A 22,651-nucleotide genomic window follows, 5' to 3' on the forward strand; every position below is an offset into this window, starting at 1 on the left:
GATTCACTACTTTCCAAAAAAAAAAAAAAAAAAAAAAAAAAAACAGTTTCCATCAGCCCTCCCACCTTGAGGCTCCCAACCAAGGCCTCCTGGGTAGTATTAGGAAGAATGAAGGTCAGGCCTCACCTTCCCCAGGCTCTGCCTATCCCTTTCCCCGTTCATCTTTCTAGGAGGACCTTGCCTGGCCACCCAGGCTGTGTGCACTGCTCTACTTGGGAGGGAACGCCTCTGGGGACCCAGCTGTGGCCACCTAAGTGGAGAGAGGCAGGCTGCCCTTCCCTTTCTGTTTTCCTTAGTGTAGAGAGTCCTGAAATGAAAAACAAGGATCAGTTTCTTAGGTTGGTCTGTACTCAAAGAAAAATATCCTTTTATCTTTTCTGTCCAGGCCTCCGAGGGCTTTTCTTCTGTAAGTGCATGGAAATTTAGGCTCCAAAGAGCCTCCTAGGAGGACCCAGGGCCAGCCCAGGAATCTGCACCAGCTTCCATCCAGCATGCCTCCCGCACCTGCACCAGGGGACTCGGCCAAAAGCAACACAGCAGAGGTTGTGCAAGGAGAAAAGTGAAGGGTGAAAAGGTTCATTAGACCTTCAAGTCACTTCTGTGCTGGCTTTCCTTATCCAAGGCACGCTCATAAAGATAAGCTCTAGACAACAAGAATACAATGAGGACGAGCCAAGGTCCTGGGATCCTTTGATAAGACAGGAAAATGGGAGAGAAAAAACAGACCCACGGAGAGAGAAAACTTCAGTTTTAAAAGGAAATTTAATCCCTAATATAGTCTGGATTCAGAGTCGCATATACTTTAAAATACATTAGCAACATATAGAAGGGAAGTGAGCTGATGATATTTCTCTCTCTCAACGTGTTCATTTCCCTCAGCCTGGGCAAGGACGCATTTCAGTTTGTGTGGGCTTTTTTTTTTTTTTTTCCCTTTATATAATGTAGACTGTAATTAAGGAAGAATCCAATTCTTCCCTTATATTAATCCTCTGCAATAATGAACAATCAGTCACAGGCAAAAGGGGATTAAAATTAAAAGGCTAAAAACTATAGGTTGAGCAAACATAACCACAGCTAATGGGATTGTAAGAATAATCTTCCATGAAGTTACCCAATGAAGAATATGTGTCAGAGTTTCTTCATGCTTTTTCAGTTCTTCATGCCACAGTTTTAATTAAAAGTCTATCATGCTGCACGGCAACATTAGCACAAACCCAACTATTACCAATTTGAAAAAAAAAAGTAAAATTATAAGTCCTAAAGACTTTGGAGTTGTTTTGAGTAAGGATCAGAGTCAAGGGGTTGGGTTTGTAGCTCAGGGGTAGAGCATTTGCTGATCACGTGTGAGGCACTGGGTTCGATCCTCAGCACAGCATACAAATAAATAAATAAAGTAAAGGTATTATGTTCATCTACAACTAAAATATTTTTAAAAAAAATTAGACTCAAAGTGAAAAGTATCATTTTTAGACCCTTTAATTGGCTGGATACTCTCTGCCATCAGCTTTACTATCCCAGTACATGAAATTACAAAACTTGGAAAAATCACAATGACTAATAAAAATTCTGGCAGATAATATTTTTGAAACCTAATTTTTTAAGCTAGTCTTTAAAATAATTCTCACAATGTCACCACTTTCAGAATGCTTCTAACCGGAGGAGAAAATTCCAAAACAGCTGAGTATTCCTGAGAATGTTCCAGAACAATGCTATATAAGGCTCAGCCTTTCCTCATGCACAGGCCTGATGTGTTCAATCATTACCACTAAAAAAATTCAACCCTCAGAAATGTGTTTTTGTCCTCCAGTCCCCTATTCCTTCCATTTTGACAATATTTCAAGATTATCCCTGGCTTTGATTTTCAAAATACCTTTTTCCTACAGGGACTTGGTTGGAATTTTGTGGGAAATGATTCTTCATTATTCAAGATAGTCTCTAGCTTTGTGAGAACTCACTATTCCTGGCCCTTGATCACTACATTGAGAAACCTTTCTCGATCATATTTCCAAAGGCCTACCTGGGCTGCTATCCATGGGGTTAAGACCATATATATATATATATATATATATATACACACATATATATATAGATAGATAGATAGATAGATAGATGCGCCTGTATTCACAACTGCCCTCCCCCAACCCCCAAAAGGCAATTTTTACTTCTTGTGACTGGGACACTAGATGAAGATTTGCTCCAGGAGTATATTCGTCTCTCTTCGGATCTCTGTTCTTTCTGAACATAGATTCATTCTTACCATTAAACATGACCATGGCTAGCTGGGTATGGTGGTGCACATCTGTTATCCCAGCAGCTCCAGAGACTGAGATAGGAGGATCGAAAGTTGGAGACCAGCAATTTAGTGAGGCCCTAAGCAACTTAGCAAGATCCTGTCTCAAAATAAAAAATAAAAAGGGCTGCAGATATAGCTCAATGATAAAGCATCCTGAGTTACATCCCAGGTACCAAAAAAAAAAAGACCGTTGCTATTCAGTGGGGTTTTAGCACATAAGTTTAAGGTGTATAATTACTTAGTGTTTGCTTATTTTATCTAAAGACAAACGAACATAGAGGTGGAATTTATGGTGTTTGCTTCACCTAGGAATTTAGTCCCAGCTTGCCTCAGCCCAGCCTATACAGGTTCCAGCACTTTCTCATCTGAAATTGTAAGGATCCCGCGAAATGTCGGAGAAAGAGACCACCAAGTGACCACTCATGCAATTGGCAGAAGGGGGATTTATTGAACCAGCATGCTGGGGCTCCGTGCCCACTCAAGAAGGGAAAGCAGCCCAGAGCCCCGAGCAGGGGCTGAGCACTGCTTAAGTACACTTTTTGGGGAGGGCGGAGGGCCTTGTATACATCAGAACAAATCATCATGAGGCGCGGGAAAATTGAACAACAACTCCTAAACATGATTGGTTCATTCATTGGCGGGAACAGGTCAGGCTGGAGTGATAGGTCATTCCTAAGGAGGGGGTTACATTTAAACTGATTGGTCCAGGCCCTGCAATGCCTACGTGCGACCACACAGAGCCCTTATTAAACAACCAATAGTCAGGGGAAATATTTACTGGGCAGTTCCAAGCATTGTCTTAACAGCTACAGAAATTTCAGGTTTTGCAGGTAGCATAGAAACCTAACAATACCTAATCCTTTACATTTTAACTCAGACCTTGCAGCTTAGAAACTTTACAACACCCGGTCTTTTACCCTTTAACTTTTACGCTTTAACTTCAATTTCTTTTACCCTTACAAAATAAAAATGAAAATATATTCCAGATGTTGCTCTTGTGTCCATTATGTTCCCTTCAAGAAGAGCACTGTCAATTATAGTGAGAGGAACTACTTTTATTCCTTGAGATCTTTTCCTCTCTAGGTTCAACTTCAGAATGCCCAGGAGACGACTTCTTAGGCTCAGAAACCTTTCTAAAAAAACGTAAGGAGTCATCTGGTAGACAACAGGGAAAAGTATGGATTAGGAAATGTCTTGGTTTGTTTTGTACTGCTACAACAAAATTCCTAAGACTGGATGATTTATAAAGAAAAGAAGTATTTTTTGTTTGTTTGTTTGTTTTTTGGGTTTTTGTTTTTGTTTTTTGATGGTTTGGGAGGTCAGGAAGTCCAAGGTCAAGGGGCCCACCTGGTGAGAGGCTTTGTGATTGGTCTTATTGGAAGGACAAAAGTGTTCATGCACGTGAGGAAGTGAGAGATGGGGGAGGACAGAGGAGGGGCTGGGAGGGAGGAGGGGAGCTGAAGCCTGAACTCATCATTTTACCAGGGACCCCCTGCAGGATAATGACAGTAACCCACTCACTCAGTCGGAGGCCTTATGACGCAATCCCCTCTTGAAGATCCCACTCTCAGCCATTCGGCCTGGGGGATCGGGTTTCCAACATGCGAACTTCAGAGAGCACATTCAAACCATCCAGGAAGAACATAAGCCACCCTGATGCTACTTAGGCCACGTCTTCATTTTTCTAAGTCCCCTCTGAGCTATGTATCGTTTGTGTTCCTGTGATGATGGAGATGTCCGTTCTCAGCTGTTAGTCTTCAAAAGTTTTCTATGGCTCAGATTATTCAGCATGAAAAGATAAACAGATTCTTAATTCCACGTGGTATTTAGAGAGAGGCTAAACTTTTCTATGCACAGGCTCTAATCTTGGCATGATACGATGTTTTTCATGAAAAATAAAGCACAGTAGGATGAACCCAGAATAAGAAAAGGAAAGAAAAAGGAAACAAATTTCACTTGGCTCCAAGAACTATTTTTCATGGGTCTTCCAGATCTAATAATCTATGATTGAAGTCACAATATGCATATTATGGGTTTTTCTTTTAAAACAACCATATCACATTTTTATATTCTTACTTTGCTTTCATGATTATTGTATTTAATTGTTGTTTTATCAGCCTTCTTTTTGATACATTGTCATCTACTAAATTGTTCTGTTTTTGAGTATTTAATTTTTTTCTTCCTCTTAACAAATAGAAACATCTGTCTTACATCTGTCAAAATATTTCCTTAGGAAAAAATGCTCTGGGTAGTATTACTTGGTTAAAGGATTGAATGTCTCTGTAGCTTTTACTAAATATTATCTTATCCCTTTAAAAAGGGGACATGCAAGTTGGAAAGGCTCCTTGCTGCATATTTGTACTCAAACCTTCCCCTCCTCTCAGGTGACATCAAGTGGTCCCCCTGGATTACGTTTCCTCAGTTACTATCAAGCGCACCCTTTCTTTGATGAAGCCATGTTCTCATTCCCAGTTCCCTTTTGCAAAACCCAGAGTGTGGCCGAAGTTTGTGAGTTTATTGTTACCTTGACCCAGAGTTGAGTCAAATCAAGAGAAAAATACTCAATGAAGACAAAGAACGGATTATTTAGTCTCTGTATTTGGATGAACAATTTCTAGACTTCCTCCTGGGTTGGAAAGAAAAACACAATCTCAAATATTTTTTTTAAAAAAAACCTATCCACTCATTAATGGTGTTTTTTGCTGCACAAAATGGAAGTTTACTCTAGTTACTGAAAAATAATTTGTAGAAAGTATATTGTTGAATCTACTCACATATTAAGTAAAAGGTCTGGATCATTTGTCCCATCATTTAGGACACTTTTTTTTTCCCCCAAGAACCAAAAATCTAAGAGTGACTTTAGAAATAAAAATATTTAATTATCTAGCAAAACAGCACTCTAAATATTCCAAGACTCTATCTGCCCCTGCTCAATGTCATCAGAGAACTAAACTCTTCCAGTCCCTTCTTTTAACCAGCTTTGGTATGTGGTCATTCATTGCTTGGTCGCCTCATGGCCACAAGATGGCTGCCTTAACACCAGACAATCCATTCAAGCACAGGAAGCAGGGGGATGTAGAGGGTGGTGGCCAGGACAGAGGAAAACTTTTCATTATTCCTCTTTTTTTCAAGGAGCAATAAATATTTCTCAGAAGAGCTTCAGCAGACTTTCTGTCATGTCTCTTTAGATAGAACTAATGTTATGATCATCATCAAAAAATTGATGGTTATCATTGGCTAGAACTGGGTTATGGCTTTGTGACTATGCCTAGACTGGAAGCCGAGCCTATTTCCCAGGAGATGGAAGACTCTTCTGCTGGTACCAGAGAGGGAATTGTGGAGTCAGACAGCAAATAAGGACAGAAGCCATGCCTCTTGGTCAGCAACCATAGTGTGGACCACATAAGGGAACCATAGAGTTCAAAGATCTTTGTTGCGATGGGCAACGGTGCGACTTATGTAGTTGAGGGAGAGAAATAAAGAATGTCCACATACTTCTTCCATTTTCAATGCTTTATTCACTCAAATCATTCAATACGATTTCATTCTACAGGTTCTTAATTAAGAAAATGACAATCTCTAATGCTGGGCACTGCACTAGACAGGATCAATTCAAAGCAAACAATTCCAGGTTAATTCTGAGCACTGCAAACACACTTAATCATGATAGACTCCTTACAGACATTCCCTCTGCGTGCTAAGCTCAAGTGCCAGATCTAAAGTCTCAAGTCTTAGGCCTCCAATAGATGCACAGTCAACCGGAACTCAGTGATCAGGTCAGGCACTGATGGAGGCTTCTCCTGGGTGGAGCTGAAGAGAGAGGGTCATAGGGAGAAGTCACCACCGTTCTCACCAGGGTCAAGATGTGGCTGTAGAGTTTGAGAGCAGTGAGGACGATGCAGAGGATCAAGCAGATGATGGGAAGAGTTGGGATGTCAGTCCAGGTCCTCATCAGGCTCTTTGGCACGTGGGCGTCAGTGTCTGAATGTCTCTTCATTTGTTCCATCATTTATGCTAAGTCTGGGGGGGCTTCTGCTCACCCTTTCAGTCCCTATCGTCTGTTACTGGGTTTCTCAGTGACGTCTTCCATTCTAGGGTCAGGGCATCTGGTCGGGTGCTTTCCGCCCTGATCTCTTGCCTCTGACTTTATCAGGGCGAAGGCAAATTACAGTGACTTCACTCTGAGCTTTATCAAGGTTGGGAAAGTGACTTATTTTACCAGGCTATGCCTGATGACCGTATCGGAGGGCTCCATAGGCTTGCCTAGTAGGGACTGCAGTTTTGTTTTAAAATGGTGTTACTTAGGCTAAGGCCCTTCTCAGGTTAAGCCATCCTTACAACCTTTCATTCTCCCTTTAATGGGTTTTCATGGGTGAGAAATTCAAATCTCCCCCGACTCCACCCTTAGGTCAACACTCCAACATGTTAGAGTCTGTAAACAAGTCAAAATAACACCTGGCATTTTGCCAGGGGAATGTTAAAGTTCGTAAACAAGTCTGGATGATACCTGGCAAAATGCCAGAGGGAGTGGTTTGAGAAGTAACAAAAGCAAGCCATTAAGTGTGGAGATTCCTTATTGGTTGACTGATGTATCTAGTTTATGCTGTGTGGAATATATAAATACTGCTCCTGTCCTGCAATAAACGGCTCCTACTCCTGCTGTATCAACGTACACAAGTTATTCGTCACCCCCCGATTATTTTGCTGCAGCCATACTCCGGCAGATGGTGGCCCGTTACGGGGAGCCCCGGGACACTCGGGGGTAAGTGACGAAAAAAAAAGCTGCCCATCCATAGATAGGACGGGAGCAATCTGCTCGTCCCTAGGCAGATAGGGCGAAAGGAAAAATGGCCATTTCGAGAAAATGGAAAAGATTGATACAGTATGTTTGTGTCTTGTTTTGTCTCAGTGTATTGTATTGTCTTTGTGATGAAAATATGAAAGGGGTGAAAAATAAATTTCTAAGGGAAGAAGGCACCCCAGTGGAACCAAGAATAGTTAGGGCATGTGTTGATAAGAGCCCAGGAACTCTAGTCAGAAAGAAAAAGAAAGTTCAGAAGAAGAAGGATTATCAAAAAAAAAGTTGCAGTAAAAGGATATTACTAAATACTTTTAGTTACCGGAGGGTGCGTGAAGCACAATGGCGGCTCGCCACGTGGGCGAGCCAGTCACAGTACAGCAAGAAATTTCCAAGCAGCGGCAGCCGGCTCTTCCCTGCCCCCCGCCTGGGGAGCGGGAAGGCTTATTTCAAAAGTAAAAAACCTTGAGATAATGTACTAAATTGTTCAGAAGGTTGTTTTCTTAGTNAATATCATTATGAATCTAATTAAGAAAAAAACTGTTCACACCCTTAAATAAATTACAGTCAGCAGGACTAAGATCTAATTAGAAATGCTGCTACCATCTGAGATAATTTGTGAGCCAAAAACAAATGGCTGAAACCAAAACAGAGAGATTCTCAAAGATCCTGGAATAGTATCTGGGCTGAAAATTTGGTTCATGTTTTCCTTCCCAACTTAAGCACCCAGACCTGGATCCATTATTATCACACAGAGAGATTCTTGCTTTTTAATCACTGACTGCTATTCAGGACTTTCCACAGGATGCAGATCCTTAGGAACAGGAAGACTTTGTTAAAAAGGAAAAAAAAAAATTCTCCTTTCAGGAAAAAGAATAGAAGTCAGGAAAAGGAAGGTGCACTCGAGGAAAGGAATTTCCCACATATTAGGTGGCAGTATTTCCACATTCAGCTGAAAGCCACTTCTTCTAAAAAGTCTCCCTTAATCCCACAAATTAGCAATTACCTTCCCTGTGATGGAGTCCATCAGGGCTGATCCTTTAAATTTCTTCCCAGTATTTATTTTAGCAACTTACATTATTGTTAGCTATTTGCCCGTTCATCTTCCTCACCAAAGCTGTAAGCTCTTACAGGAAACAACCAGTTCTTTCCTATTTTAGACTCTACCTCTCCTCCGACCAGTGTCTGAAATGGTTAACTGTTAAATAATAACTTCCACTGTGTGTCAGGCACTGTGTTAGGGGCTGGAGAGAAAGTGGACAGGAAAATTAGCTCAGTTCTCCTTGCCCATTGTTTATAGCCACGAATGGGTAAAAGATGTAGTTAAATAAGCAATTAAGCCACAAGCCTGTATCCTGTAATGGGAGCCCACGTGTCCAGTGAAGGTTTGTTTTGATGGCCTGTCTGCATCTGGGGCAAGGGCAGTACTCCATGGCTAATGTGAAGCGAGAAGTGCCTGTCTGGTGGCATTCTGTTTAAGGCTGAATATGACTTCCTGGGAAGCTGAATTCAAGTGTCAGTTACTGGTCTTTGCATCTATGATGGCACTGTGTGAGCATCGCCCCCAGATTGGGTCTGAACTAAACCAAGAAGGATCCCTGAAGGCAACCTGAGGATGTCGGGTAGGGAGGAGGAACTCGAACCAGCATCATTGACTGCTGCTTTTAATGACGACCCAGTGACATACTCCTAAAGCCCATCTTTAGCTTTTTCTAGCATTCGTGTGAACTTCACCAGTCGAGAAGAGTTCAACAAACTGGACCTGCAGATGTCCCTGGCATGAAGGGCAGGACAGAAAACTACAGAAATGCACAGCCAGAGCTTACACCCTAGTCCCGGCACACATGCAAATACATGGTAATTCAATTATTTAAATTTAGGGAAGGAGAGATTCAGAGACTCAAAGAAAACTTCTTAGAAATGGCAAAGGAGCCACTCATTCAACTGATAATTATCAATGACTTATTCCAATATGCGACTTTACGACTATTAAATCTGCAGTTACTTTATGGTTTGGGAATGACTAAATCTGCATTTACTGTTGCTTCCTAGAAACTTTGACTGCAGAGGGGATAAGTTGTAGGCGAAGGTGAAGCAGGATGAGGTAGAAGGACAATTCTTTTTATTCAGCACATCCCGTGGTGTTCTGGGGTATGGTGAGCCCCACTGTAAAATCCCAGTTGTCGCAGTCTGTGCAAGGGTGAAAGTGATTGTTGTGGAAAATGTTTGGAGGCAATCTTCAAGAAATAAACTTTAAAATAAGTTATCAAGTTCTAAACCAATGAGAAGCCACTTCTGTTATTTTACCTAATGTGGGCCTGCTTCTTCAAACAGCTGTCTGTCCCCGTGTCCCCGCCAACTTCCCAAAAAGTGTCTGCAGAAGGCATTATCAGGAGCACACAGATGTCCAGTCTGGAGAAGCTGGCTCAGAGTCCTGGCTTCCTACTCAACTGTAAACTTTAGAAAAAGCATGAGACAACCAAAGGAGGTCACTGGAGGTGGTTAGAGGAAGGTGAGCTGGCCTGCAACCCGGGGATGAAAGGATAGCACGGTGGGAGGGCATCTGGCACCTGCCCACCCAACAGAAGTCCACTGGGAGTCCACAGTGAGCTCAATCCTCCCCTGGAGGATCAGGAGTCCGCTGACAACACCAGGTGAGCTGGACACTGCAGGCAAGGGCTATCGGTTGGGAGCTTTGTGGCAAGGGGAGGAACTGTCCCTCCCTATGGGCCTGACATTCCCTTGCTCTGCCAAGAAATAGTGAGGCAGGTGGCACAACTGGCAGAAGCCACAACTTGCCCCATCAAGAGGCCTCTTAGTCCCAGAGGTCTGAGGCTATCCAGTGCCCAGAGACACTGATGCAGCCTGGGGGAGCCACCAAGGGCAAGCCACCAAACTGCTCCTCATCAAGTCACCCAGCATCCAGGTCTGGAACCTCCCTTCCACTGGCTTAGCAAGAGCAGCAGGGAGCACATGGAATCCAGGGCCACCTGATGAACCTAGCAGAAGAAAATAAGAACACAGAGGCTCCGGCTGGGGTTGTGGCTCAAGCGGTAGCGCGCTCACCTGGCATGTGTGCTGCCCGAGTTCGATCCTCAGCACCACGTACAAAGATGTTGTGTCCGCCGATAATTAAAGAATAATAAAAAATATTTAAAAAAAAAGAACACAGAGGCTCTAGAAATTCAGCTGCCATTGGAACCACAGCATGCAAAATGAGGCCAGGACCTGTCTCTGTGCTATTTCTGAACAGGGAGAAAACTGCCCAAATAAAACTTTTTGATGGGATCCAGGGTCTTCCCAAAATAATTGAAAAAATGTTCAGGATATGATTGAGAATCACAGTCAGACCAAGAACCAAGACAATCACAACATGAATAAGAAAAGACAATGAACCGATGGCAACACCGAGAAAAATCCGTGGTGAGGTTTATCTGACAGGGATTTTAAACCATGCATCATCCGGGCACCATGGTGCATGCCTGTAATCCCAGCAGCTGAGGAGGCTGAGGCAGGAGGATCTTGAGATCAAAGCCAGCCTCAGCAGAAGCAAGGTACTAATCAACTCAGTGAGACTCTATCTCTAAATAAAATTCAAAATAGGGCTAGAGATGTAGCTCAGTGATCCAGTATCCCTAGGTTCAAACTCAGGTACTCCCCCACCCCCCAAAAAGCTCCAGCTCCAATGTTTATGAACCCATTGTCTTGAAACAAATGGAAAAAAAAATAGAAAATCTCAGCAATAAAACAGAACAAATTATAAAACCAGGAAATACCATAAGAGAAATGGAAAAATAAAAACAAAAAAACCAAAGACCTCTCCCTGGGACAGGTTCAGTAGAGATATCAGAGAGAAGCTTTGAACCTGAGGCTGTGAACTTGGACGTGGAACAATAATGAAAGGTCCAATATTTGTATCACCACAGCGGCATAAGGATTGGCTGAAAGAGTATCTGAAGAAATAACAGCTGAAAATTCCCCAAATCTGGGAAAAGATACAAATCCACACAAAGAAGATCATAGGGTGGGTCAAGAGTTCTTAGATGTGATGCCAAAGGAAGAATTGATTAATGGAACCTCATAAAATCTGTGAAAATCTGCAAACGTTCCCTGTGAAAGCCCATGTAAAGAGGAGGAAAAGACAAGCCCCTGAGCAGAGTAAATATTTGCAAACCACATATCCAACCAGGGCTGGCATCTAGGTGTCTAAAAAATTCTTAAAACTCAACAGGAGAAAGAAAAATCCAACTAGAAAATGGGCAAAAGATACGAACAGATAGTTCTTAAAACAGGAGATAGAGGTGGCAAAATAAGCACCCAAAAAACGATGTTCGGCATCTTCACTTATTTCAGAAATGCAAATTAAAACTATTCTGAGATACTGTTACATACCGATCGGAACAGCTAAAAGAGAAGATAGCAACAATACCAGATGTTGGCAAAGATGTGGAGAAACAGGTTAGGTGAATGTAGAGAATTGCTAACCTGCTGCCTAGTAGCCCCAGCTGTGGGGGTAGGGTGGGGGGGAGCTAGCTGACAACAGGAAGCAACCATTAATTTTCTCCTGGTCTTGTCAGCCAGAGGAGGAGAGAATAAAGTCAAGGAACTCCACCTTTCCTTGACCAAGCTGCACTGTGAGTACAAAAGGCTGCTCCAAGTGTACAGGAAATACCTTGAAACAAAAAGAGACCCAAAAAGGAGGGGGAAAAAAGGGGGGTGGGGAGGAGGGTGCCAGAATCCAGCATATGAATTTTGAAGCTGTTAGTGTCCATCACAGCCTAAGAGTTAGCACAGTACTGAGGGCACTCAATATGCACCTAGGTCAAAGGTCCCAGGTAGAATGGGAGATTTCTACACTTCACAATGGACACGCTGCTAAACAGCAGCCGACCTTTGAGAAACTGCAACAAGCCTGCAGAAGACAGATCTGAGGAAGACTGACCCAGACTTCACAAAGGGACAGCAGCACTGAAAAATGGAGTCTATGCTATATAATCGCTGTCTGTAAATCAACAGCGCGATTTCCTGAGTCTCACGGTAAAAGTCATGTGTGCACACCCAGACACACAAATAATTAATTCACAGTAGTGTAGCTGGGCAAGTTGCAGGCTGACTTTGACATACCAGGCTCTGTGTCTGGCAACCCTGCCTGTTCAGGGCAATGCCTACAATTAACTTTGCTCCTTATCCTTCCTATAAATAGCAACCAGACTGGACCCAGCTGTGGTCAGAATTGGTTCAGAGCAGCTCCCAACCGGTCCATCTTGGGCTACCTCTTCGCAGGAGAGTCCTGTGTGGGGAGCCACCCCTGAGCTATTTGAGCCTTGGAACCTGGGAGATTTTGGTTTGGTGTTGCAAGCTGTTTTGTGACTCCTCCCACTTAAAGGATTGCGCAATGCATGTGACCTCTGTCTTCCGTGGCCTAGGAAGACTGATCTTACAGCTCCAGAGTTGGGAGTGACCCATGGGGAACTGGACAGCCCACCTCCTACCTTAATTGGCTAAGAACATTCCATAGAAACCCTTTGAAGTTCCCCCATATAAATAAAGCAAAGGCAGGCTCTCATGGAACTTGACCCTCCAGGTCAAACAGCCGTCCTACCCGCGCTCTTTAAAACTATTTTCTGTGTCGTGTGATTTTTTTGCCGTATTTCTGAGCCAGCCCACTCCAAACAGGTTCTGTCGCCTGCCCAGGCCCCGGGCTAGAGTCCTGATTATGTCTGTACCCTACATAGAACCCAAGAGAACTGGGAGAAATAGGAGGAAGGGAAATCCACACTTCTTTACACATATGCCCCCATCACAGGTGTGGTCAGAATGGTGTGGGTGTTGACTGGTTAGTTTGAGCAGCCTCATCCAGTTGGAAGAGAAAATGAGAAGTCAAGGCGAGTGTCCTTGACACACCTGAGCCAGGCCATCTGTAATAGGAGTTATGGTTACGTCGTGACCTTTCAAGATGAGGCCACTCACAGGAGTGGTTTATAGGATGAAGATGTTTGGGCCTCATTCCATTCAAATTTGCTTCTAAAAACTGTCCCATGACAAAATAGAGGTCTTCACTTAGGAAGGGAACAAAATCTAAGCAAAAAATTAACTGGTAATTCCAAATACAGTTTTAAATTGGAGTTAAAATGAGCATAACAGCTAAGAAAATATGTTAATAATGATTGCCTGGAGTATGGAGAAAACTCAAAATAGAACCACCATTTGACCCAGCTATCCCACTTCTTGATTCATACCCAAAGGACTTACAATCAGTATACTACAGTAAGGCAGCCATATCAACGTTTACAGCAGCTCAACTCAAAATAGCTAAATTATGGAGCAAACCTAGGTGCCCTTCAATAGGTAAATGGATAAAGAAAGTGTGGTATATATATGCACAATGGAATATTACTCAGCCTTAAAGAAGAATGAAATTATGGCATTTGCCAGTAAATGGATAGAACTGGAGAATATCATGCTAAATGAAATAAACTAATCCCAAAGAACCAAAGGCCAAATGTTTTCTCTGCTATGTGGATGTAATTCACAATGGAGGGGTGGATAGGGAAGAATAGAGGCAGAGGGAAGTGAAGGAAGAGGAGGGGAGATGGGAGCAGGAAGGATAGTAGAAGGAATTAGACATTATGACCCTATGTCACATAGAATTACATGACCTGTGTAACTCTACATCACATACAACCAGAACAATGAGAAGTTTTACTCCATTTATGTATGATGAGTCAAAATGCATTCTACTGTCATATAGAACTAATTAGAACAAATAATAATAATAATAATAACAACAACAATAATAATGACTGCTTGGTTGACATCTGGTTGATTTCTCCAGGCTTGGCTTGTGCCCAGCCCGTGTTGAGTCTTCCTTCTGTGTTAAGTCCTCCCCAGGTTTTTCACGACAGGTTGGTGTCAAAAGCCAGAGTGCTTCCCCCCTCTCTGACACAGTAGGGACCCCCATGAAAAACAGGACCCCTTAAGACTAAGGAATGAACGTCTTTGAAGGAAATAAGACATCCAAGCCAGCTCTCTGTCTTGGGGTGTTTGCAACCATTCTAGATAATTGGGAGATAAGAGCATCAGTCTCAAGGTCTGGGAGCGGGACGGCAATGAGACGCACAACACATGAAGAAGTGCCACGTCTGCGTGTGATGACATCAAGAGACAGCCCTCACCTACCCCAGAGATGCCCTAAAAGCTACTTCCGTTTGCTCTTCTCTTGAGACAGCCTGGGATCTCTTTCCCCAGGTACTGTCTCCCTCGGGCTGGAGCAGAAATCCCTTCAAACTTAAAGCCTTGCCTGTGCCTCGTTCTTTCTGGGTCCAGCGTTCATTTCTTCATCCTTGGATCCCACACCAAAGGCTGGCAATATTGCCACAGCCTCCTTCCTGAGGGGCATGCTGCCCAGGACCCCTCTCCCAACCACTGCTCTGTCCTGTCTTCTCTGGGGCTGTCGCCTGAGGCCAGTTAGAAAAAGGAAGCATCTCTTAGCAGCACAGTAACAGATGTCGCAGACGTTTTCCTCTGCTTCTTCCTGACACTCTCTCATCTCCCTGACAGCTGCCTCTCTAACCCTTTCCTGTTTTGCTGGGTCCTAGTTGGAGAACAGTTCACCAAGAGCCCCTTCCCTTCTTCCTGACTTTGGAAAACATAAGCAAAGATGTTGTTATGGTGCAGCAGACCACAAGCACCTTTTCAACTAGTTTCTGAAACTTTTGAAAGCTAATTATTGATTTAGTGTCCTTATAGCAAAACTTCCTAACCTAAAATCTGTATTTAAATAAATGCAGGATTGGTTCATTTGTTTGTTTGGGCGGAGGAGGTACTGGAGAGTGAATCCAGGGACCTTTACCACTGACCTACATCCCCATCCCTTTTTATTTTTTATTTTGATAGGATCTGGCTCAACTGATGAGGCTGGCCTTGCACTGTGATTATCCTGCCTCAGCCTCCTGAATCTCTCGGATTAAGAATATATACCACCTCACTCAGCTAAATAAGCAATTATTTGTTTGTTTGTCTTTTTAAATTAGGGTGCCTATGGTTTACATATTGGAAGTATAAAATTCTTAAAAGTCTTCCCTTTAATTTTAATTGACAAATAATTCATTTATGTTTTCTTTCAAAGATTAGACTTTTAAATTTATCCCTTTAACTTCTCTGGGAATAATTTCGATATAACATGTATCTTATTTTGATATGACCAAAGTTTAAAGTCTTTGCTAGATTTTTAGTTTTAAAAGCGATATATCGCTGGGTGTGGTGGCACATGCCTGTAAGGACCCACAAAACCTCTGGGTGCTCCTGTCCAGATCTAATCCTGAGGATGCAGTCATTCAAATAAAGATGGAGGGACATTTGGCAAAAATAGCTGGGCTGGACTTTTTTTCAAAGGCAATGTCATTAAAAAAAAAAGTGGGGGATGGAGGATACGAAGCTTCTCTAGACTAAGACAAAAGATGTCCAACAACTAAATGTAATGAGTCATTCTTTATTAGATCTTGGACTTAAAAAAAACAGAAAGGATAATCAAATAATAACATAAATTTAATAATGGGCCACAATAAGATAAGTGAATACCCTCTTTCTTAGAGATATAAGGATATATATTTAAGCTTGAATGATAGTGATGTTTGCAAAGGATTCAAAAAGAGAAATAGACAAGAAAAGATTTAAAAGTCTACACAAAGAGTGCTCAGTGTCTTCATCTTGCAAATTTTCTGTAGGTGTGAGATCTTTCCAAATGGGAAGGTGGTAAAATGTAAGTGTCTTGCCTCAGAAGTGCAGAGTGGCTCTGCCTGTCTCCTCGGGCAGAATAATGCTGGAAAGACAGCACAATTGAATACTAAACCATTGACCTTGGAGCCAAACCTCCTGTGTTCATATTTCAAGTTTTTACACATTAGCTGTGACCTTGAATGAGTTACTTAATTTTCCTGCACTTCCATTCCCCAAATATAAATATAAATATAAAGTGGGAATAATAATAGCACCAACCATATAAGGTTTGATGCTGGCAAACAGTAAGCGATCAATAAATGTAAGCTACTAGGGGCTGAGAGTGTAGCTTAGAGGCAGAGTGCTTGTCCAGCATGTAGGAGTCCCAGGGTCCCATCTGCAGCAAGGAAAAACAAAAACAAGTTGTTGGTATTTCCATCAGTGTCACTAAAGCCAAGGTTGCACATCCTCAGAAGACACCAAGAAAAGGACAGCTCTTCTAAAATGTAATCATGGTGGATCTCACCATGATTAGCATCCAGTAGTACATTAATTATTTTTTAATCCCCACGCTTGAAGAACTTTGCTTTAGTGTTCTGTGGGTTTTTAAATGGATATTTTAAATAATCTCTGCCTTGTAAGATTATTGTATGACCAGATGTTTAAGAATACACAGAGTGATTATTCTGAGTAAGGAAAAAGAAAATTTAAATTATGCTTGGTATTTTTTTACTAAAGATGACAGGGAACTATTATAAAAAACATTTTATTTTAAAATAGCTCAAAATTTAAGTTTAAATTCTAAGTTAACCTTAAATATTCAGAGTAAAGATTTTTATCAAATTGTTCATTCTCTGAGAACTGTATAGCTATGGTATAGTCTATATTTTTTTCAATGATGCTTTTAAAGACATTTCCTTCAAATTTTTTTCTTCCATAATTGAAACCTAAAATAAACCCAGGAACATGCTAATGTAGGGATCTAGCAAAATGTATTTTCTCCCATCCCCTACATGACTTCAGGCCCTAAGGGGCCGTACTCTTAGAAGTAAATCTGCTCCCAATCTCCAAGGCATTACAAACACACACACACACACATACCCCCAAAATAACAACAAACAAACAAAGAAAAACTTTAAAATGGCACGGAAAAAAAGGGAGAAAAAAAAATGATGCGAAGAATTTGGATCCACAGTTCTTTTGTCACTGTGCATTTGCTCCCAAAATTATATAACTTGTATAGCCCAAAAATATCAAGCCAAGAATTTGGTATGGTCACTTACTAGTAGTATCCCAGTTTCCTTGAGAAGCTAATAAAAACTATATTCTGTAAAAATCCAACTCCAAACCAAGCCTATAAGAATTCCCATAAATTAATTTCTAAGAAAAATGAAGAGTTCACAATTAAAAATAACAAAACACATGAGCAAACAGTCATAATGGATGAGAACTAGTGGAAGAATAGGGCCCATGACTGTGGAGTTATCTTTGGTGACTTTGTAGTGTGTCAACTTGGCTAAGCTGAAGGGCTTTTCCTGTTAGGGTTGGCTAAACCAGCAATCTAGTGAGTTGGAAGGAAGGAAAGAAGCAACAGCCATTTTGTAGTAGACAAAATACTTTACTGACTTTAAAATGTAGTAGACGTTTTTGCTTCACTGAGCCACCTCGCCGGGCCTGCAATGGTTCTCCCTTCCTCTTCTCCCTTCTTTAGCTTTTCTGATTCCTAGGTGAGGTGGTGTGGAGAGTTTTGTAACAAGGGGTCCAGGTCCTGCAGAATATCCCCATCACCATCCTCAGAGGCAACAATACTGGACCCAGGATTCAGTCTGCCTTCACAGAATTCCAGCTCATGCTAGTGTGTTCCAACCTGCTTATGATCTTCTGTTCTTTCCTCTCTGTAGACTTCAAACTGCAGACTCAGAAGCAAAGACAACAGCCCTACTGCTTAACTAGTCCCCAAATTGCATAAGCCAACTCCCTGTAATAAACCTGTGTGTGAATTTTGTGTGTGTGTTTATGCTTCCTAGTAGGGGACTTAGGTTTGTGGTCTGAAACCTAGCTGACCCAGATTATAAAATGACCCTGTTTAAAGACTCACAAGAGTGTTCCACTTGTGCTTAGGATGTAAAAAGCTGCTAGAGAAGGTTGCTTCCAATCTACCAACAAGAAAAACATGGATAATCAATGAAATTGTATCTTTTATTGAACTCATCAGAGAGCTAGAGTAACAAGACAACCCAGTAGACTGAATTCTAAAGTGAATTCCATAGAGAGAACAGAAACAGAAGAGATGGCTGCCTTAAAGGGGACTATGAAGAAATCAGCTAAGATTACTATCTTCTTAAAGCCTGAGTACAGGCTCGTGTATCAGCTTGGAATAACTGGGATCCCCAGACAGAAAGAGAACTGACACTCACTTGCAAGTTCTTTTCTGCATGCTTCTCCTAGGTGTTCACAGAAAGAACCAAGTATAGGGAAGCACACTCAAGAAAGTCCCTGTTGGTGGAACAGGTGTGCAGATGATCACTGACTGCTGCAGGGGAAAGGCAAGAAACACTGCCTGCTTCCCTGTGCAAAGACCCGCTTCCTGAAGGAAGGATAGAAACAAAAAGTCTTTGCTCTGGGGGAAAGCACAGGATGCCTCTTGGGCTCAGACTCCTACAACTATATATAAATCAGGGGTCTGCTGACACTGGAGGAATGGTAAGCCACTATCAATCCCATGGAGACTATGGATAACATGGATGGATGTCAGCAGAAATACCCCAAATTCCCACTCCCTGACTTCCATGTCCACACACTTGCCTAAGACCAAGACTGGACCAGGATAACTAACAACCATTTCTGCCCGCCTACCTGGAGTCTACCATTAGTAATGAGTGACAGCAGTGTACTACTAGAAGGAAATCACTCCTTTTTTGGTGCAATGTGAAGGAATTGCTGCAAGCTAGAGATACGGCAGGAATAAAACCAAGTCACACACTAAGCACAAGGTATGTACATCCCACTGCCCAGGGAATTTCAATCTTGTGTTGCAATAATAACAAAGGTGACAATAACAAAACTATAATCTAGTTCCATCTCTATGATGGGATTGACTCTACATGACACAAACTGTCCTAATAGAAGAGGCATGCCCACTCCCAGGCTTAAATACTTTTCGCCTCAGTATCTACTGTTCTTCAACACACAACTGACACTTCATTTGATATTTGAGTGACAGAAAATGGAAAAGAAAAGACAAAAATGAAACTGTCAAGAGATAAAGGAATCAATAGAAGTAAACTCAGAGATGATCTAGATGTTAGAGATATCTGTTAGGACCTCAAAGTAACTAGAATTGTTAAAGGATATCGGGAGAAAGTAGATTACATGCATGCATTATGGAGAATTTCAACAGAAAAGTGGGAAATTGTTAAAATATTTCACAGTGAAATGTTAAAAATACCTCCTTTGAAAACCAAATGCCAAATGTTTTCTCTGATATAAAGAGGCGATTCATAGTGGGGTAGGGATGGGGAGCATGAAGGAATAGATGAACTCTAGATAGGGCAGAGGGGTGGGAGGGAAAGGAGGGGGCATGAGGTTATTAATGATGGTGGAATGTGATGGTCATTATTATCCAAAGTTCAGGTATGAAAACACGAATTGGTGTGAATATACTGTGTATACAACCACAGATATGAAAAATTGTGCTCTGTATGTGTAATAAGAATTGTAATGCATTCTGCTGTCATCTATAAATAAAAATAAAAATACCTCCTTTGAGATTACGATCGAGGATACCCATTATACTCACTTAGATTCAATATTATACTGACAATTCTAGTCAGTTCTGTAAAGCAAGAAGTAAAATAAAATATAGGAATTCAAAAGAAAGAAAGAAAACTATCAGTATTACAGATGGCATGATTGTATATACAGAAATTACAAAAATATCTATGGATAAATTACTAAAATTAATATAAGTTTAGCAGTATAGCTGGACATAAAGTTATCTTGTAAAAATGAGCTGTATTTTTGTAGACCAGCAACAGACAGGTAAAATGAACTTTAAAAAATTCCATTTCTGTCAGTTGCAGTGGTATACACCTATAATCCCAGCTGCTCAGAAGGCTGAGGCAGGGTGATTGTGAGTTCAAAGCCAGTCTCAGCAATTTAGCAAGACCCTAAGCAACTCAGTGAGACCCTGTCTCTAAATAAAATACAAAAAGGGCTAGGGTTGTGGCTCAGCAGTAGAGCTCTCACTTAGCATGTGCAAGGCCCTGGGTTTGATCCTCAGCACCACATAAAATAAATAAATAAAATAAAGGTATTGTGCCCAACTACAACTAAAAAATAAAAATATTTTAAAAAAATAAAATAAAAAAGGACTGGGGTTGTAACTAAGTGATTGAGTGCCCCTGGGTTCAATCTCCAGTACAAAAAAAAAAAAAATTCCAGTAACATAAATATATATCTAAAATAAATCTAACAAAAGATGTAAAATTTTTTTATGAAGAAAATCAAGCTGGGGATATAGCTCAATTGATACAGTGCTTGCCTTGCATGCACAAGTCTCCGGGTTTAAACCCTAGTACCACAAAAAGAAAATCAAAGCATTTTGAAATATATTAAAGAAGGCCTAAATAAATGGACATCAATAGCATGCTTCTGGATTAGAGGATATTTTATTGTAAAAGTATAATTCCTCCTCAAAAGGATCTATAAATTTAGTAAAATGCAAATAAAAATTTCAAAATATTTTGATGGAATTTGACAATCTGTTTCTAAGATGTAAGCAAAAGTTCAATGGGTCAAAAAGAATCAAGATACTCTTGGGAAAGAAGGTAGAAACTTGCCCTACCAGTTATCCAATGTATTGTAAGGTTATTGTAATTAACAATTGTGGTATTAGCACAGGAATAAACACATGAGCTATGGAAGAGAATGGGAATCTGTACACATACATCCAATTGATAGATGGTAGAGTTGGTATTGCACTTCACTACAACATAATTGCACTACATAATCACCAGTTTACTGGCCCATGGAACCACTTCTAAGTGAGTAAAGATCCAAAAGAGAGGCAAAAAAAATTAATAATAACAACAGCAACAATAGTAATAATAATAATAAAGCCTCGAGAATATACAAAGGAGAAAATCTCCACAATCTTAAGGGTGATGAAGAATTTTTTGAAGGAGTTTTCTTAATTGACAATTTTAAAGGAAAAGTTGATAAATTTGGCAACATCTATGTGGCTGAATAACACAAAAAATAATGTGGAACAAAGCAATTTGTAAAAAGATACATAAACTAGGGCTTCACTCGTGAAAAGTGCAGAAACAGGCAAGACTAGAAAATGTTATATAAGCAGGCACACATTGGTGGTAAAGCAATAAAGAAAAAAATCGTGATGAACATGAATTTCAGAATTGCTTTCTCTGGGGAGAAAGAAAGAGAATGGAATTGGGGAGAGTCACAGAGGGAGGTACAGAAGTGTGTTCATTTTTTTCATTAAAAATGTACATATAAGTCAGGCAAGGTGGCTCGTGCTCATAATCCCAGAGGCTCAGGAGGCTGAGGCAGGAGGATCGCAAGTTCAAAGCTAGCCTCAGCAAAAGTGAGGTGTAAGCAACTCAGCAAGGCCCTGTCTCTAAATAAATAAATAAAATATAAAAAAGGTTTGAGGATGCAGCTCAGTGGTTAAGCACCCCTGGGTTCAATCCCTGGTACAAAAAAAAAAAAATGTACATATATATTTAAAATGCTCCTATGTATGGATGAGATATTTCACTGTATAAAAGCAAAAACAAGTTAAAAGTAATTCATCTTTATTTCCAGCCAGGGTAGAATAGCAGAGATCATATTTATTCTACTACCTGAAACAAAAGAGGAAAAAATGACAAAATATGTGAAATAATAGTTTCCAAACATTAAACAACAGACAATGAAGAATAGTGATCCCTGAGACATAAAAAAATGTTCCGGGGGAACAATGCAACTAGAATTCCCAGGACAGAGTATCAGAGACCAGCTCGTGGTGACAGGACTCCAGGGATGTGCAGAGTCCCCTTCGAGATACATCAGAGTTCTGAGGAGCACATGCAAGAGGAGGTCACCCACATATGAGGAAAGAACTATCAGAAAAATCAGAGAGAATGTGCCGGGCCAAGGGAAAGCTATGCCGCATGATGCTATTTATTGAGTGACTCCTACATGCCAGGCAAGCTAACACATGCGTCTTGCCTCCACAATTACCTGAAAGATAGATAATATCTTCATTTTACAGAAAAGGAAGCTGGGGCCCCAGTCAGTGACAGTTTTTCCAGGATTACACCACTGGTGAGTGCCAATACCTGGATTCAGAATTAATCTTCTGAGCAAAAGGCAAGTGTCTCGCAGATCACTGAGCTCTTTCTCCTTACAGCACTGCCTGTGATTGACAGAATCCAGAGGATTTGCTTTTCTTTCTTAAAACACTTGCTGGAGATCTGTTTCCTTCCTCAAACAATGGCTTGAAACTTCCACCCAACACTTAAATCTGTGCCTTTAGTACGTCTTCTAAATGTTGCAGCTGTCTTTCATCTTCTCATTCAACTTTCTTCAAAGAAGAGTATGATTTTACTTTATTCGACCGTTATCTGAGTACCTTTGTATACCAAAACAAACTTGGTAAAAACATTATACAGAGTTTGAAATATTTGGATTTTTTAAATGATTTTTTTTTTAACAAAACATTTTCTATCTTCAAGAATGTTGGTAGAAAACTCAAGAAGGTGAAAGGTCATATGTTTTCGCTAATATGTGGAAGCTAGAAAGGAAAAATGAAAATAAACGGGGGCGGGGGGGGGGTCATT

At 41.0% G+C, this 22,651-nt stretch overlaps 2 long non-coding RNA genes across 2 annotated transcripts in view; one reads left to right on the top strand and one right to left on the bottom strand.

Annotated features, from left to right (window-relative positions):
* Positions 1-14,293: 14,293 nt before the first annotated feature.
* The window catches only part of LOC125619750, a 37,676-nt gene continuing 29,318 nt past the window's right edge, over positions 14,294-22,651 (bottom strand). The window contains exon 5 of the long non-coding RNA XR_007351329.1: positions 14,294-14,307. This is a non-coding gene — a long non-coding RNA (uncharacterized LOC125619750). The remainder of the gene's footprint in view (positions 14,308-22,651) is intronic.
* Positions 19,498-22,651, top strand: part of LOC125619751 — a 26,795-nt gene continuing 23,641 nt past the window's right edge. The window contains exons 1-2 of the long non-coding RNA XR_007351331.1: positions 19,498-19,508; positions 19,639-19,646. This is a non-coding gene — a long non-coding RNA (uncharacterized LOC125619751). The remainder of the gene's footprint in view (positions 19,509-19,638; positions 19,647-22,651) is intronic.

This window comes from Marmota marmota, unplaced genomic scaffold (assembly GCF_001458135.2).
Source record: "Marmota marmota marmota unplaced genomic scaffold, marMar, whole genome shotgun sequence".
NCBI classification, from domain to species: domain Eukaryota; kingdom Metazoa; phylum Chordata; class Mammalia; order Rodentia; family Sciuridae; genus Marmota; species Marmota marmota.